At 39.1% G+C, this 19,184-nt stretch overlaps 1 long non-coding RNA gene across 1 annotated transcript in view; it reads left to right on the top strand.

Moving 5' to 3' along the window:
• The window catches only part of LOC129409410 (uncharacterized), an 80,542-nt gene extending 79,485 nt beyond the window's left edge, over nt 1–1,057 (top strand). Inside the window, exon 3 of the long non-coding RNA XR_008632394.1 lies at nt 7–1,057. This is a non-coding gene — a long non-coding RNA (uncharacterized LOC129409410). The remainder of the gene's footprint in view (nt 1–6) is intronic.
• The last annotated feature ends 18,127 nt before the right edge of the window (nt 1,058–19,184 follow it).

The raw sequence follows: 19,184 nt of genomic DNA, 5'->3' as shown, positions 1-19,184 counted from the left end.
TCACAGGTGTCTGTAAGGCGGGGATTTACATTTTCTCAGGACAGGCAGCCGTGGAGAGAGGCCTGCTGGCAGATCAAAGACTGCGGCTGTAAAACGATCTGAAAGAGTCCGGCATTAGCATCCATCAGGGTACCTTGAAAGCTCCCTGGTCAGCCGGGAGGGAGGCTGAGGCCCCCCAAAGTGAAAGCCCAGTCTGGAGCGGGGTAATCGGCGCAGGGAGGAGGAAGGCTGTATAGAGGGACAGAGAAGGGATGAATAACTGGAGACTTGGTTAAAAACATAAAGGAACTATTTCCAGGAGGGAGGAAAATTCCCATAACAAGCTGCAAATGTTTGTATTCCTCCTGCGCGTGGCCCCCCTCGTCTCTTCCTCTCTGGGTCTTCCGCTATCCATCAGATTTCTCCTTTACTGCTCTGCGCCTGTAAGCGGAGAACATCTCCATCTGTGCACCATCTCCACTGAGAGCACCGGGCCTAGACGTTTACAGCTCCACCCTGCACACTGTACTCAGGGTCACGTCTGGTCACCATGGGAACACTGAGGAGAAGAACGGGGGTGTGGGAAGAAGACGGCCCATGTTATTAATGAAAGGGACTCTAGGTTTCTTTAGGTGCATGTGTAATGATAACAATAATAGTCTTGAATTTACAAAGCACCTTTCAAGACACCCAAAGTTCTATACATTGTTTTATTTATTTACTTTACACTTGCCTTGGGGCAGACTGACAGAAGTGAGGCTGCAAGTTTGTGCCACTGGCCCCTCTGACTGTCATCACCACTCACACACATCTCTTTTATACTAGGCAATGTGGACAGTATACACATTTCTATGATTGTGCTATATATTGTTGTATGACAGAGAATTACACTCCTTCACCAAACCATCTAAAGCACACTTTGATATGATGCTAGTTGTTGCAGCATCAAATACTAAAGCATTCAGTGTACGTTTCATAACCCTTTCTCCGCTGAACATTTGTCATTCAATTTGCATTCATTATGACCTGCATATTTTAGTTGGTTTACTGAATGCTAACATGTCTCCATCCATTCTTCTCTCTAGCATCGTCCCACTGCAGAGTTCGATGAGGTCTGTATTTGCAGAATGGTCAGCAGGCCACTGTTTGAGCCTAATGGACGTCACATTTCGAGACACAGACAGAGGGCGACAGAAGGAAACAGAGCTGTCCAGTGCAGGGATGAGTTCCTCCTCTGTTTAGGAAAAAGGATGTGATCTCACAAGTTAAAAATCCAACGTATGTCGCTTGCCACTCATGACTTAATCCAGGCTTCTCTTTGTGCACAGCGCCCTCCCCTTCTCCTCTCTCGCTCTCACTCTCTCCAGCTCCTCCTCTTATTATCTGTGGGTACAGTGCAGCGTACGTCTGTTTGTAGGTTCATTTTTACATGTAACCACATAATTGATGATTTTAGTAAGTATAACATTAGTAACTGCAGTTTAGTTCAATTAGTTTAAATAAAATAATCATATGAAACGTTAATGACTTTCAGGTATGTTGTTGAATCTTTTGTCTCACTGTATGTTTTTTCTTCTTTTTATCTTCTTGCATTTCAGTTCAGTAATATTTAAAGCAGATCTATTATGCAAAATCAACTTTTTAGAGCTTGAAACAACCATGTTATAGTTGTTTCTCCTTCTTATTTACGCTCTCTTGTATTTAGTGTGATTCAGGCATGTTTGAGTTATCTTTATTCTCCTGTTTTCAAGACGTCATTGCTCCGTCAACCCCAGTTTTCTGTGCCACTGGTACGTGACCACTGCTCTACTGAATTTGCTAAATGGTGATATGAGTAGGGTTTGGCATCTTGGTACCAATGAAAAAATATCCACTACTTGCTGGCGTGATGTGCAGCTATTCATTGGAGGTGGTGACAACTGTGTGGATCTTTGTTGTGATGACATTTTTGGTGACAACAGCTCCCATTGAGTAACTCAGTGGACAACAGCAGACACAAGCACAAAGTGTCTTTTTTAACACCTTGCTTTATACTTAGTGCTTAGTTGTTTCATAATGATGTGTTACTTTATAGTACTTTGATTTAGAGTCCTCACAGTTTCTTTGTTGAAGCCGGTCATATAAAAAACTATAATTGCTGGAAATATTCCCATACTTTATTTTATTCACACATGATTAGATTTTTTCAGCTTTAAATGTAATGTCTAACAGTGGGAATGGGCGTAGGACTTTCTTAAAACCAGACAATAGTGTTGACAGCCAAAATGACAGTGTCCACTAATCTGAGCGCTTCCTGGTCTAACTGTATGAAGCCAGCAGCCTGTTGATGTTTTTGTGTCTTATTTTGGTGTGCAGCAGCTGTGATGTGTCTTGACTGTGGTCACATTTACCGTAACTCCCAAACCTATAGAAGCCACCAAAAACATCCAAGCATTCTTAGTTTCCTGACAAATAACTGGTGTTTTGTGCAGAGGGCATGTTGTTTACACAGGACCAGTTTGTGGTAAAATGTATGTTTTTTTTTTTACATAGCACAGGTGGATGCAAGCCTCATTAGTCTGGTTTGCATGTCTTTTTTTTCCCCTCTGTCTGCTGAACTGAACTTGTGTTAAATCATACGCATAGAGAAACACAGTAGGAAAAATACATACTCACAGGTTATTTGTATGTGTAAGAAGTTTTACAAATCTGTTTTTTACGTTGCTGTCTGTGCAATCATTTCCTTATTGTGTGGGTTGAGCTATCATACCTACTAACCAACTTCAACCTCACAGTCCAACCTGAGTAACTGGACCAGCCTGATCTCTAATTGATTACAAGAGCATCAACTGTGTGTATGCCAAGTCTAAAGAGAAAATGAAAGTGACCATAGTGAATGCAGATTTGGAGTTAATGATAACGATAACGTGGTGTGTAGGAGGTTTTGGATAAAGGCATTGACCACACAGTGTGCCCTCATCCACATGCTCATAGCTCTGAGGAATTTGTCTCACCGTGGTCCTTATCAGGTGCTGGGTGTGTTTTGTCTGAAGAGGGCTCGCTGTTACCACTGACAAGTTTTCGGATATATACACCTTCGTCTATAGTACCCCTCTCATCCTGTGACTGATTGTGCAATGTGTATATATGCTACCAGGCAAATGTCTGAACACACCCTCTCATTCAAGGTTTTTTTCTTTGTCTTCACTGCTTTCTATATTTTATATACTATACATACAGAAAACATCAAATATATGAAGTAACACATATAAAGTTATGTAGAAAAGAACATTTGATGTAACTTTACTCAGTATATATATATTTATATATATATTTTTATATATATATTTTACATTCAGATCTTATGTTCAGTATATAAAATGTAGAAAATTAAATAATAAGAAAAAAAATATTAAATGAGAGTGTATGTCCAAACTTTTGACATGGCATTTCATTCAATTATATATATATATATATATATATATATATATATATATATATATATATATATATATATATATATATATATATATATATATATATATATATATATATATTATATTTTTATTTTATTTTTTTTTTTGCGACTTTCTATATGTTAGATACAAATGGAAGACAACAAATATATGACAACAAATATATGAAACAAGACATATGGAGTTATGTAGTACAAAAAAAGGAACTAAATAACTACTAAATATTTTTCAACTAAGCAAATGGTGGTTACTTTGAGGATTTGAATATAACATATATATTTAACAAAAATATATTAGTATTATTAGAGTTATTAAACTTTCTTTTCTTTACTACATAAATGTCTTCTATGCGTATATAAAATGTAGAAAGTAATCAAAATAAAGAGAAAAAAAGATCGAATGAGATGGTGTCTGAACTTTTGACTGGTTGTGTACGTGGTGTTCATGCTGTAGAATTTGATGGTGTCATAGTTTCAGATGGAGGGCAGAGATCAAAATTCTTCTATGGGTGTTTTTGGAAGAAATATCCAAATATCTTATGAGTGGGTTTGAGACTAGGTCCACAAAGTTGCCATATTAATATTATGGCCCTTTCGAATGGAAACAATCCAGTCTTTGCGGTTGGATAATAGAACCACTTTCTGAAAGTATTGTGAAAAATTATTTCACTTTTGTTTATTTATGTTGACAGAGAAAACACTGAACTTTGTGACAGTTTTTGTTTCATGTAGACAGGCCCAGTAATTACAGAGTTATTCATCATGAATCATTTTGACAAATCTGAAACCTGACAGGTAAACGGTCAATTCCCACCATATTGTTCTTGAATATTTGTTAATTAACTGTTTATAAACTATTTGTTTTTGTTTTGTTTGTTTTTTCTTCACATTAACACAACCTATTGTTGAGGTTTATTGTTGAAAATTGTTCAACATACTGCATTATTGACTCTTGTGAGCTTAAAGCCATGTTATAATGTTGTTATTTAATCAAAAACATACCTGGAGTTGTGTTTTATTTCTTTCACAAATGTTAAAGTAACCCTTTATTATTAGTCTGGCTACATTTAAGCTCAAAATGGTCTGTTCCACCTTATGATGTCATAAAGTGGTAGTTTTCAAGTTAACAACTCCTTTTATCTTTTGTTCAGTAAAGATGAACAGTTCCAGGGCTGAAAACATACACCTTCACTAAAATCATTCGGATAGTGTTTAAAAGTACTGTTTTGTTTTGGGTTTTTTGTTTGTTTGTTTGTTTGTTTGTTTCGTTTTTTGTTTTGTTTTGGTCTTGTTTTTTCTTTTAGTTTATTTATTTTTTGTTTGTTTGTTTTGTAAAGCACAGTGGAGCACTTCCTGTTTTACCACATGACATCACAATTTTCAGACAGCAATAAGTCATGTTTTGTGTGCTTTGTGCTACAATTCCAAGCCTGTATAAGTCACAATGCATAAAATCAAATGCTAAATAAATATAGCAATCACTTTATAAAATTGAGCAGATTATGTTTTGACTGTAGATAATTGCATGTCTGTAAAGTTAAAGGGCCCATATTATCCTATTTTCTGACCTGTTATAATGTTGTTTTCTTGTGACAAACATACCTGGAGTTGTGTTTAACACACAAACCCCACATATTCAGGTATTTTAAGTTACTGAGTACCTCTCTCAAACAGAAAACACCATGTTCCACCACGTGATGTCATGTGACAATACAAGAAATGCTTCATTGCATTGTGTTTTAAAACTCCATACATCTTCACTAAAATCATTAGGATAATTTCAGCCCTGGAAATGCCAATCTCTACTGAACAAAATGTAAAAGATAGCTGTTAACTTGTAAACTACCTCTTCGTGACATCACAAGGTGGAAAAGAGCAGCTTTTGAGATGTAGACAAACTAATAATTAAGGATTACTCAAACATGTGTGACTGAAACAACCACAAGTCCAGGTATGTTTTTGAGGAGGTAACAACATTCTAGCAGGACGAAAAGCTTATAAGAGTCCATTTTGCTTAATAAAGGACCTTTAAATCAAATCCTTTTTTGTAAAAAAGGCACCAGTATGATATTGTCAGTTCTTTTAACAGTTCAGTTAGAAAGATGTTTATTGTTATAGTAATTTTCCATTGACACTCGCTCACTGCTTTCCAAAAACCTCCCCAGGATTGCTGTCTGTTAAAACTCACTGACTGGCTGTGAATTACCCCTGCCCACTTAAAACTTCAAAACTATCACTTGACACCACCCCTTTGCCCTGTCCTGCAGTTAGTCAGCGTCGAAGCCCCCTGCCACTTTTGAATGAATAGGAACTACCATTGGGGGCCTCTTTTCTCTGCACCCTCCTCCATGCAGGAAGTCTGTTGTTACCTTGTTCCCAGGCCTTACCTCTTGTAGCAGCCGCCGCCTTGACCCATAACATTCAATTGATTTATCCTTGATTGTCTGACTGCCTCTGGTGCAACTCCTCAATTGGCTCCATATGAGAACAGTGCCGAAAGGTCATCTATAACAATCATTTTCAGTGGTTCATTATTCCCAGGCCAAACAACTCAAAAAGACCCAATTTCCTACCGCGTTGTTCATAAAAGTGACATATGGCCCAAAGCTGGAAAAGCTTTCCTATAATGGGCTAGCCTACGCCACACAATGGTCTTTTAGTGTGGCCCCGCTTGGGCTCATTTACCTGTTACTCCTGCCACCCTCTCCATATTTTTTTTCCAAACATGAAGCGTGTAAAGGAGCAGTCTGTCTTTGTTTGGCTTAATCCCAATACTTAACCACAAAAGTAAATCCAACCAAATATTTGCCAGATCGCGACAGACAGACGGGCTAGAAGAGGGTTACCTTTGAGCCCACGCTAACCTACCATCCTCTGGTATTCATGGACATCTACAGCCCCTCGGAGCGTGCACTTCTCCTGCTGAGGAAGTGGCTGTGTGATATATGTGTGGCTTGGAACAACAGCTGAGAGCACGACTTGGCTGGGGCTCCTCTCTGACATAAATGTGCTTTCCTCATATCTTGGCTCTTTGTCATGAATGACCTCTTTCATTTTCCCCACCTTCAATTATAAACTACTCAGCATTTGAAGGGAAAAGGACATTTTTTTCCTGAAAGGGCTTTTCTCATATTTGTTTCCACTCCTAGTGTGTTGGCAGGAGAGCTCGTGATTCCAGTAGCTGGGTGCCTGTTTGCATGGTGGCTTGCAGGCTGGATTGCGTGGGGTGGTGGGTGGATGAGCATTTTCAAAGAAGTTTAAAGCACGCAGTTTAATTCCAAAATTTACTGTTCCTCTTATTACTGGATTCAGTTTAGTTGATGTTTGTGTGGGCATATTTCTTCTTGTAATGGCCTAACAATCCATTCATTTTAATAGATTAAATTGGTATAAAATTCAGTTTCCTTTGAAATCATTACTGTCTATGAGAACATATCACACTGATGTCAGTCTCTAGATTAAGCGTAATGATTTCTAACAAATGAACGACTAAACAACTTATGTTTTCCTTCATGGGTAAATGAAAATCATCCAGTCCGGAAGTGTTCACCTACAAGCCTCTGGTGGATTTCACCTTTGTCAGTTCATTCATTGTAATGTCACTTCGACCACCAATTTATCTTATAAAAATAGGGGGCCTAACCCCCATCTCCCTGGGCCATCTTTCATCCTGGTTTTGCGGCCCTCCCAGATGTGTCTCTAATCTCTCCCTTGTGTCTCTGAAATGTCAGCGCAGAGCAGCGAGCATGTACTTGCTCGCTATGGATTTCCCATGGAATGTGCCATTTTCGGTTCAGCCGCCGTACGTTGCCTGTTTTGATAGGCGGTGATTATGGAGTATTTATTTTCCTACTGGGCGTGGGAACCCAACCTGTTAGTACACTACCATTGTGCATTTTCTTTCAAAGATTTGACTCACATATTGACAGAGACACGTAAACGTCCACCCACACACACATTAGATATTGGAGTATGGCCCACTACACATGTAAATGTAACACATTCTTTAGAGGTCAGGGGCATTTAACATCTACTAAAAGTGTATTCAAACATGTCTCCAAAGTTGTGGGAGATTTTCAGGAGCTCAGATCAGTGGCTTTAAGTACAGCACTGAACACTGCTATTACATATGTATCATATTAATGTTTATAATAATGCTCAAAGACAAATGCAGTATAACAGGGCTAAAAATGTTTGCTGAGATTCAGCATAGGTTTTTGTGTAAGTGTGCAAATGTCTGACCGTTGCACTCATCAAAATGTAAGTAGTGCCTAAAAAGGAGTATTGATTAATTTATATGACACCATATGCCCATTTAAGATATTTGCTGTACGATCTACCTTTTAACACTAGTCTTCCTTTGGACAAGTGTTTATTTGAGTAGTCTTTGATGCCTGCCCTGTAATAGGCCTGTGCGCTTGTTGTAGTGTGCATACCTTTTCCTGTTTGTTTGCATTTGGGAGAGGGGAGCTTTAACAAGTCGACGAGGTTAAGCCCCAAATATCTGACTTATTGGTTAAGATATGGGTCTGGACTTTTAGTGGAGGAGGGGTCAAACACAGGGAAAGAGAGAGTGAGTGATAGAGGGAGGAAGAGAGCGAGGCCCCTTTTGAGGAGAATTCCCCTCATGTGGGGTCACTGAGAGACACAGGAAATGCTTGACCTCGCACCCTGCAAAATGTCCACAGCAGCCCACTTGTGTTAAAGGTGTAATTGGGCATAATTGAGAGCTGGCAAAGGCAGAGAGAGGAATCAAGTTTGCATGCTCTACGTGCTTTCCTTGCCAGTCTGCCAATGTCCTGCAAAGATTTTCTGCAAATACCACGGCAACAAGGATCCTTTTAGCTTGTAGCTGCAAAGCCTTACTAGAGGCCACGGATGTGCCAAAATCAAATGTTAAATTGTAATTAAGCGAAATCTCAATAATAAGCTTGGAGGAGTCTCCCAACCAAATTATTTTGTGAATTTACCAAAGTTATGTATCTCGACTCTAGTTGTGGGTTGCTGTGGCCCATTTCATCAACTGTGGAACATTCACAACTGCAGAGCTGAAGCAGAGTAAATACTATTGTCATGCTACTTTAAAAAGCATCAGCATCATTCTCAGATCACTTTGAATCAACAATAATGTTTTTATTATACACACTCTCAGAGGATTCACATGACTTGTCAAGGCCTCAGTCTAACCAGCATTTATTTTGGACTAATAATAAGCAACTAGTTTTGTCCAAACTCTCTGTTTGTGTCCTCCAAGCTATTTCCACAGTTTAAGAGCTGTCACTGGGCAACTGAGGCTGCCGCAGACGGGCTGCTCTGATTGGCTGTTGTAAATGTGAGCGCAAGCAACCATCATAAAATTTGACATATTGAAACCTTACAATTTGAGATTTGTTGCAACTGACACAGACACCCACAGACATGACTCTCACAACAAATAATAACTTACAAGAAGTGCTAATCCGGTCATGCCTCAAACTTATGGAGAGGAAAAGCAGACTTAAAATTTTGTAATGTGCAGCTGGCCTTATGCAACAAATACTGCAGACATATTCAACACATTAAACCAAACAAAAAAAAATTTGAGCCAGGTGGTGTATAATTCTTTTCTAATCACAGGCTTTGTCTGATAAACTTGGAATTGGAATCATTTATACTCTGGATGACCATGGATACATCTGTATAACACTAGGGAACATTTGCAATGGGACCCATAAGCCAGCTGCCCCATGCTACTGCATTACTTATGTATGCCTTAAATGTACGTTTGAAATATGCACCACATTGCTGAAATACATTCCACATTTTAGACCAAGCAAAAATTTTATTGGACTCAGGTCATAATCATGATGTGCAGTGTGGGTGTAGCCATCACAAATTTCTTGCTTAATACTTAATTAATTCTTTGAAAATTGCTCTTGTGTTGTCTGATCATGTTAAATGGATCACTGTACTGTTGGGGCTACGCCAAGGCAGGGGCGTTTACAAGAAAAGGTGGTTTTATAGGTATACCTTATTATTTTTACTTTTTAATTTGCAGTTTTCTAGTATTTTGATGAACTGACCCTCTGACCAGAATAAGATCTGGGGTGATCTTTGACGCCTCCAGGTTTTTAACCAGAGCCAGCTGTTGCATAGGAAGTATAGGCAAATGCCATTACCTGCTGCCTTGCTCAGTGACATATGTGCATGTGTAGTGTTCTACATCCACTAAACTTTTAGTTTGTCTTTATTTTGTGTCAGTGTTTTTCACTATTTATTACTGAAAGCCACAAAAACACTAGAGCTGGGTCTGCTTTTTAACCTCTGCAAAACAAGAAAACAAAAAATATAAATACTTTTTCTTTCATATTTTTTTCTTGCTGTTTTGTAAAGCATAGTGCTTTGACTCTTTTCTCTTTGAGCCTCTTGTCTAATTAAAAAAGACATCTGTGTGTCTTAATTTGCTTGCCATGCTCTAAATAAGAGATGAAGGCATGTATGCAAGGGTTTGGACATGGACATGTGAACCGAGTTTGAGATAAGGTCAGAAGAACCAGTGTAGTGTTGCTCAGCTTTGAATCCTGACCTCTCACCTTGACATCAGTCTTCAATCCCGTCTTTGTCCGGCCATAAGGGGAGACCTCAGGTGATACCAGCATGTCAGGCACAAATGTCACGCCTGTAGACATCTTCTTATCTTCAGATGGATCATATACTGCGCTTGGTGGTGAAGTTTGTTTTTATCCTGTAAGACTAAAGCAAGTGGAAAGCTACTTCCCCTGCAAGAGCACAAAGGAATGCACTTTCGTTCAGCTCGTCATTCATAAGAAATAAAGCATCAGCCCGCATGCAGGGGTCCCAGTGAGAGGAAGGGCCGTCAAACACACATGAGGGTCACAAAATATTAGGTAAGAAAATCTGCTCCGGAGACAAAGTACTTATTTGGGTGTAGACAGTCATCTTTCTTACTTCCTTTTTGATATGTCCACATCAAATGTTAGGCAATATGATATGTGAATGTGTTCTTTGAAAGTCATCAGTAATGTTTTGCTTTAGAGGTGGTGGTTGGGTTTTGGAAGAGGACTTTTTAATTGTAGATACTCAACTTTGATCATTTGCCTTCCTAATACATTATAGATTCATGTCTACTATATTAAAAGGCCTGATACTGATACTTCTTGATCCTTGTTAATCTGTAATTTGTGACATTTAAGCACCAATTTGTCTAATATGATGTGCTCGGGTTAGGAGAAAGGTTTATCAAACAGTGCAAAGATTTGAAGGTTACTCTGCATTGATTAGCTGAAGGCAAAAGTTCCCAGAGCAGGATGGGGAGGTCTCTGAATGGGAGCAGAGTGGACACAGGGGAGGGTTGGGGGTGTTCACAGAGAAGTCAGAGAAGCCAGTGATCACTCAGGAGGTCTGGAACTCTGACCTTTGACCTCAGAGCGGAGCGGATGCCACCATGGTGAAAATGTGAGAGGTGAGGTATGCAGGCTCCTGGAGGCCTGGCGGAAACCATTCCACCCTATGATGAATGGGATGTTAGCATTGACACAAATTGGCCCATAATAATGACACAAGGCCGCTAAGCACACAGAGGCTGAGAGACAGAGTGAAAGACAGATGTGATGAGAAGAAGAGAGAGAGAGAGAGAAAGAAAGGAAGTTTAACCTGATCCAGTGGGACAAACTACAGATTTACAGCAGTGGGTACCTCTGCTGTTTTCACTGCTCTCTCCAGAGCACTGGGATGGTGAGAGGAAAGCCCTTTACAAACATACACGCTCACACAGACCTCAGCCTGCTCTGTTGCGGGGTAATTGCTATGCAGTCACGCCCACCATCCAGAGGTGATACTTCCAGGGCTCTAGTGTGGCTGGGGCGGCCGTTTGTCCAGAAGAGCAGGCCCGGGTGATTTTCTTTCACTTTTCTCTGTAGTTCAGATGTGCACTGGATCATTGACTTGTGGTGAAAATGTCAGGGGTTTATTAGCTGCAACTATAAAAAAAAAACTCCACAGTAACCAAAAATGGTCAACAATTTAAGTGGCAAAATAAGATTGATCCTTGACCAGAGATTATACAATTTAACTGAAAGAGCTTAAAAAGAAGTAAGCATTTAATTATGGGTTCTGATGAAAAAGCTATGATATCTGTTTTCAGAAGGTGCATTTTGCATGTTTAAATCTCATCCCGTGATAAATTTAGTACAACAGACTAAAAATAGATTTGGACTTTTGAGCCTGAATCAGTGAGGAGCATCCTTTTTATAGCTTTTGCATGACCGCATGTTTTGCTATCCTTTTTCTACCATATTCAAGACAAGGCAAGCCAGTGTGTTTGGGGAAACACATGTATTAGATTAGAAATGTTGAGCAGTCACACTCCTGTCAGTAATTGAAATGTGATTTTGAATGAGCTAACATGATTACAGCGGTGGGGTGGGAGGGGGCCGGTTAAAAGGTGAACGCCAGTCTGTGATGTGCTCCTGCCTCCCTTGTTCCAAACAGACATTCCAAAAGTAATGGAACATGAATGGATCTGCCGACTTCACGTCAACAGGCAAAATGACCAAAGGTTCGGTTTACGTTAGTGTCTTACAGAAGAAGTAGAAAAACATTTCATCCAACCAAAATATGTTATTTAAACCAATGGTTCAGAATGTAAAGTCAAGATCACTGGGACTTAAAAGGATTATAGATTGACCATCAATATTATATTTGTATTTGTTTATTCTGCTGACAAGAAATAAGACAAAACAACATACACAACAAAAAGGACACTGACACATGTCAAAGCAAGTTATAACATCATTACAACTGTGTTGTAAGAGAATGGTAAACTTTAAAAAAATTCTTTAATTTGATCTCTGCAGTTTTAGTGGTCAGTGGAGTATAAGTTGAGTAGTGCTTATTGGTGACTGTAACACATCCATTCTCTGTACTTCTGAAACAGTTAAACTCCTGTAACATTGATTTGCACATACCTATACATTATTGATCGTTATCGCTGGCAGGTTATTTACACTGTTAAAAATACACCCATAACAAATGTAGTTTGTGTAGCTTTCCACTAGAACTAAAGCCATTAGCCATCTGTCTGGACAGGCCCTTCATAAAATGTGATAAAAACATTTGATAAAGCAAACTATTGAACTTATCTTCACATGAGGCACACAAACACTTAAAAGCTACAGCAAAGTCACACTTGGATGTGCATCTATGATTGAATATGATTTTGACGGATCAGTTAAAAATAGTTCTGTTGAAATTATTTACAATTTTAAACTTCATTCTATATTTAATAACTCAGTAGAACTCTTTGACTGCACCTGAGGCTCACTCTGACACTACACTCAGCTTTGGGCCTGATGCTCTACATACAGCACGTAGTGCAGACATGCTCATATCCGGAGCAGACTAATCACCAAGGCTGGTTACCCATTGTCTGATCTACACGTGCCAAAGTATGGCACTGTGCAGAACACTTATCTCATATAGGCAAATACAAGCAGGTGCAACCCACAAACACAGAAAGTGGTTCTGCTAAATAAAGGCACATGCAACAGCACACTAAATGTCAGTGGTCATCAAAGACATGGAACAAAAAAGCTCATTGACAATATGAGAATGTGTAACCCAATTTATGCTAATCAGTGTCAGCTAATTTGCTCTAAATTCTATGACAACATAGCTCAGCTTGCCTACCAGTTGTCCAGCATTACCATAAGATGTACATTAGATATAGATACACTGACCCTGAGCACTGACTGGACTGTGTAAGATTAGTGGAGGTGGGCCTCTTTCCTGCTTCATTTATCTTTCTTTCACCTCCCTGGCCAGCTCCTCCCCTCCGTGCCTCTGTGTGTGTCAGCTGTTCTGTCCTGACTGACTGCTTGCTCTGTTATGGGTTCATTGGGCTGGTATGCGGCAGGAATCTTTGGATCAAGGTAATTTCACACTGTTCAACTTTTTTCCCAGGCTGTTAAGCCTCCCTTTACCTTTGTGCCACTCTCCGAGTGAGATAGGGAGCGACACATGTAGCTGTTAAACACACACAGGGCTGTGGGCTGACGCCACCAGTGCAGCCACAGAAACACTTGAAAGATACTGCCTATAAATTACAGCCCAACACCTCAGTTTCCCAAAAGGATCAGGTTTTTCAGGCGACTGTGTGCTGCTGGTGGGAACAGTAAGGGGCCAGTGTGGTGGGCTCCTATTCAGCCCATCACACTTAAGCACTGAACAGCATTTACTCAGTGCCCGGCTGGTTCTGTGGATCAGGTGTCTGAAGGACATGTATCTCTCACACATCTTTCACATGTCATTGTTTAATTATAATTTTTGTGTTGTTATTGTTTGCAGCTAAGACAATACCACCTGAGGTTGTGGCGGTGTCAGTAAACCCTGTGTAATGTAACAATCTTGTTCTCATCTCTGAAAATCCACCTGTTTCTGTGGGAGACTGACACAGAGACATATTTAGAGAGAGTATTATTGAAATGGGTCAAATATAAACAAACTTCATAACATTTTCAAGTGTTAGAATATTTTTGCACTTCACAGGTTTAGTGTAATGTTTGAAGCCTCTGCTCTCAGCAATTATGGGACTTTCCTGACCTCAAGTCTAATGTGTTTGTCTGGCTGTGTTTGGAAAGCAGGTGGAAGTCTTCAGGATGTTGATTCTTCCACAAGACCAACAGACACAATTTCTAACAATCCTGAGAGGTGTCTTGTGCAAAAATGTAGTTATTGTCTTGGCGTAGACAACAGCACTCAAGAAGTCCTTGCATTCTGCACCAAGGACTTCTCCTGATGGAACAATTCAACAATTGTTCTGGAGCGTGTGGTAGAAGAGGAGAGGAGCGGGCTACAGCACTGCTGTCATATCAGCCAGCAGCTGTTGCATGAGTGACAAAGTCAAGGGCTCGTGATATGAACATGGGAAACAGTGGAGGAGCCCCAGGGAGAGACAGTGCAGCAGCAGCTGAGCGCACCACCATCTACATTGTTTCTTCTGTTGTGTTGAAAAAGTGTGAGAAACAGATAAAGTTTGTCCTGCCACAGGAGAACAAACTGTCTATAGCTCAGTACTTTTGAGATTGAGAAAGAGGCCATGCACGAGCCAGAGGATTAGAGGAAAAAGGTAGAGTACAGAGGAGCAAAGGAAAGAGACAGACAGACAGAGGACATACAGACAGAGACACAGAGGACAGAGAGACTGAGAGGCAGAGGACAGAAACACAGAAGAGAGAGAGACAGGGGAAAGAGAGACAGAAACACAGAGGACATAGAAGACAGAGACACAGAGGACAAAGAGGCAGAGGATACAGAGACAGAAACACAGAGGACAGAGGACAGAGAGACAGAGAACAGAGAGGCAGAGAATAAAGAGACAGAAAGAGGACAGAGAGACAGAGAACAAAATGACAGAAACACAGAGGACAGAGGACAAAGAGACAGAAACAGAGGACAGAGATGGAGGAGAGAGAGAACAGTATAGATGTGTAAATAAAAAATGTATTTCTCCAATCGAAATTGCCTGCATTTGAGCTGCATTTATAAAGAGAAAAATAATAATAAACCAGCATAAGTGGCTGGTCAGCTCCCTTCTTTATTTTCACATCAGATGCTGTTCTGTCTCACACAGCCTCAGTACTCTTTAACTGCAATAAAGACATAAATAAATAAATAAATAAATACCTAGGTACTAATAAAGCACCCTGAACCTGTTGGAGAGTGTAGTTGATAGTATTAATTCACTATTATCTGTAAATCACTGTCCTCATTTGTGCAGATGAATCATTTGTATAAACAAATGATCAAATTATTTAGCTTTAAAGCAGACCTATTCTGCAAAGTTGACTTTTCAGTGCTTTTAAGCATATTATAGTTATTTCCCATTCTCATTCACGCTCTCAAAGTTCTTTGTGGAGTGATTTGTGCATGTTTGAGCAATCTTTAATCGCTTATTTTCAAGATGCAATTTTGCCAGTCAGTACACCTCCACTGACACACATCCACAGCTCTGTACTTCTTTCTTCAATTTTATTTCCTTAATTGGTGATACACATAGGATTCAGCAGCGTTGCGAAGTAAATTTGGTAAAAAAGAAAAAAAAATCTGCTCATTGCTAGTGTGATCTGCAGCTATCCATCAGAGTTGTTGACTCTTTGTTGTGATGACATTCACAGCAACGTCAGCTCCCATTGGACACTTCAGTTTTCTTACGTGGAAATCAGCAGGCTTGTGTCTTTCATAAAGATGTTTTAGATGAATATTGTGATTTAAAATGAGCTAATTATAACATAATGATCTACGGGTGTCGTAGATTGTAACTATAGCAGACTCAAGCACAAAATGTGTGTTCTTTAACACTAATGATTGATACAGTAAAACAAAAGACATTACATTTGAGAATTGGACTAAATGATCAACACTGTTTCAAATAGGGGTGACTGTCCATTTAACCAGTTATTATTATTATTATTATTATTATTATTATTATTATTATTATATTTTATTTTTTTTAATTTTTTTTATATAAGGGGAGAGGTGTACTGTACTGTTGCTTGTACTGAATAGAGCATATTTTAGGTGCTGGAATGAAGCATTGTCAGATATAATTTGTTTATCATGTCTTACCATTAATTACTAACATAATCTTTTGAAATCTTGCTTTCTCTCGCTTTCTTCAAAATCCAAGTTTATGTATGCAAAATATTGATGCTGAAAATATTGCTATTTATTCATTTGTATTCTCACAACAGTTGAAAATGTATTAAATGTATATGTTCATTATATATGTATTTTTTCACACTGCTTAGCATCATGTCATCTTGTTGTGATTATGTTTAAATGGGAGAATATAGAGCATGTGGGATATACAGGAGCTACACTGTTATAACAGCAGGTGCTTCATTCACAAAGAGTTGGGATTTATTGGTGATGTTTCAGCCCATTTGTTTGCCCTCTCCCTCTCTCTCTTCCTGTTAATGAGATAAGGGCAGCGTCTGGGAGTTTTTGTGAAGAATGTGTTTGCTCAAAGAATCGTAGGGAGTCTGAGAGCCGTCTGATAGCTCATCTCAATGCCAAAGCTGCATTGTTGTGGTGTCAGTCGTGGCACAGCATCAGACAGACTCTACAGGTGCCCCTTGCTCCCAAATACTACACAAAATCTACAACTCGGTCAAAATCTGAGGAATTCTTTTGGAATACCTTGATAAAATCAGATACAAAATAATTTAAAAGTCAGTGAAATAGTAACAATAGTAACTGTTGTTGGTTTTGACATGAAAACAGTGAAACAATTTCAAGAAAGTTACTTTATCAAAAGGAAATGGCAATAAAATCCTGCTCTGTTGAGCATAGTTTGTATGTCTCATAAAATGCATATTCACTTGTGCCAAAAGATTTCAAATGTATTTTTATGTGTTTGCGATAATAATAATTATTATTATATTAATTATAATACTACTAATAATACATTTGATCTTATTTAAATATTATAACAAGGCTGTATCTATTTTATTTGTAAAAGCATGCATTGGTGAAGAAAAACAAAAGATGAAAGAAACTGTTAATTAAGCTCATAAATCCTCAGTGATTAAATGCTTTAAAATATTATTTAACTGTAACTGCTTTAAAAATGTTGAATAATTTAGCTGATATAGGCCTAACTAAAGTATAAGACTGCATTAAAATAGGTTACATCATATAATTACATTTTTTTAAATATATTTTATTTTCTGTTCAAATTAGGCAATTTAAATGCTCCCTAAAATAATATAAAAAAATATACATTAAATATAAATATAAATAAAACGTGTTTATATAGTAACTAGTTGTGTATAAACTGTCAGGGAGTCATTACGTGGGCTATGCTGTTAAATGCATAGATTTAAAGGTCAGAACTGGTAGGCTGTTAGTCAGTGCGCATGCTCTCACCTGATGAGCTGTCATTTCTCGACACTTTGTAAAATCTCAGAGCTGATGATTTCCCCTCACTCCTCTGCGCTACTTTCTGCTCTCTCACGCGGGACCGCTATGTGCCGGCTCACATTCCCTACACCTGTTTCCTTTTCAAAGGGCTTTAACTAAAAAGGTTAATTGACTAAACTGCTCGAGCCCCTCATCCTTGGAGCAGCCGGGGAATCATTAAGAGACCACGTTGTCTTCCGTCAGGCTGGCTATTTTATTCTATTTAGGTTATAGGCGTCTAGGAAATAAATATAAAGTCTTCCCTTTAATGTTATCTGATAGCCTGATGAAACTTAAAAGTCTCCAACTTTTTTAAACAGGTCTTGTGAAAGGCTATACGCCATGTGTTGAGGTTTAATTGATCGCTTCCGGTGCAGAGAGGGGACAGCGCGCGGCTCCTGACGCACGGCGTGGAACTGTCTGCTGCAGCTGCGCACCATTACATACTTCTCTTGCAGATTCCTTATTTACGACCTGACCCAAAATTATAGAGCAGGCTAATCGTGCCTAAGGTTAATTGAAATTTATGAGCAGTTTTTATTCTTCATCTCCGTTTAAGTAAAACAAATGTAGACATTTTTCACTTAGGCACATGTCAAACTTCTCCGTTGAGTTTATGATTTTACTCTCCAAATAAACCCACAACACTCCTGTAAAAAATCCATACAATGAGCTATCATTAAATTGGTTATTGTTGTTGGGAAATGGGAAAAGTGCCATGGGAGTATAACGCACCAGAAGTCCCGCGGTTGTTATCAAGCACCTGCTTATCTCCCACATCAGCGCTCTTGGGGAACTTCTTGGAGCATGTGTTAACTCTCCTTAATTACGTTATATAATGCGCCAATCAACAGATATCCTAATAAATTCAAGAAATTGAGCAGCTAAATTTTAAATAACAAAAACGCATTTTACTTTTGTTTTCCTAAAAACTGTATAATACTCCCTAAATCGGCTACTTGACATGAACAATAGCATGACATTTGAAGTACTAACGTTTTTATAAACTGAGGATTGTCGTGTGGACGATTGGCGCGCAGCAGACGCATGGTCTTTGCGCGCGCGTCTGATGAATGACCGGAGCGACAGGAGAAGAACAAGTCTGCCCAGTAACAATCGCTGAGGAACTATTGGCTATGCAAATAGACGCACTGCAGGGCGGAGGAAACAACTTACACTTGCAGCACGAAAAAAACTTTAAAGAGATATTTCCCCGACTTCTCTCCAAGCAATGCAAAGCCAGGAGTTTGGGAGGGAAGTGAACAGCTCTTTACAGTACTCATGCGCCTCGAGTCCCGTCCATTCAGGAGGCTTCTTTGAAGTGCAGAATAAAAGGCGGGATTAACATATTTACACATGCAGATTGTGTCCGGGGGGAAATCATTTGGCTCTCACTTTTAATGATGTCCTCAATGACCCGTCCGTTTCCACCTGCCTCATCTTTGGTCTCTACACTCTTGCTCTCATCTTTCAATATAGGCCTATCTTATAACTCACAAGCAGCCTCACATTTCCTAGAAAGCTATCTCATAAACCACAAGTTTGTCGCTGCTGAAAAAAAAGAAAGAAAGAAAAAAGTGTGCCCATGTGTGTCCGCTGTGTGTGTGCAGGAGGTGCGTGGGAGGGCGGTTGATTCTCGTGCACTCCCATGTGCCTGTGTTCGGCTGTTATAGCCTATGGTCTTTGTATTCTGTAACTTAACTTTGTATTTTGCCTAATAATTCAACAAAGGGCAAGTGCAAGGCTTATAAGAATGTGATGTTCAGTATATATTCTGACTTTTAAAGTTTAA

This window comes from Boleophthalmus pectinirostris, unplaced genomic scaffold (genome assembly GCF_026225935.1).
Source record: "Boleophthalmus pectinirostris isolate CB_2022bp ecotype Guang Dong unplaced genomic scaffold, ASM2622593v1 HiC_scaffold_2, whole genome shotgun sequence".
NCBI lineage: Eukaryota > Metazoa > Chordata > Actinopteri > Gobiiformes > Gobiidae > Boleophthalmus > Boleophthalmus pectinirostris.
Note: the sequence above shows the minus strand (reverse complement) of the source record. Positions and strands in the feature narration are given on the sequence as shown.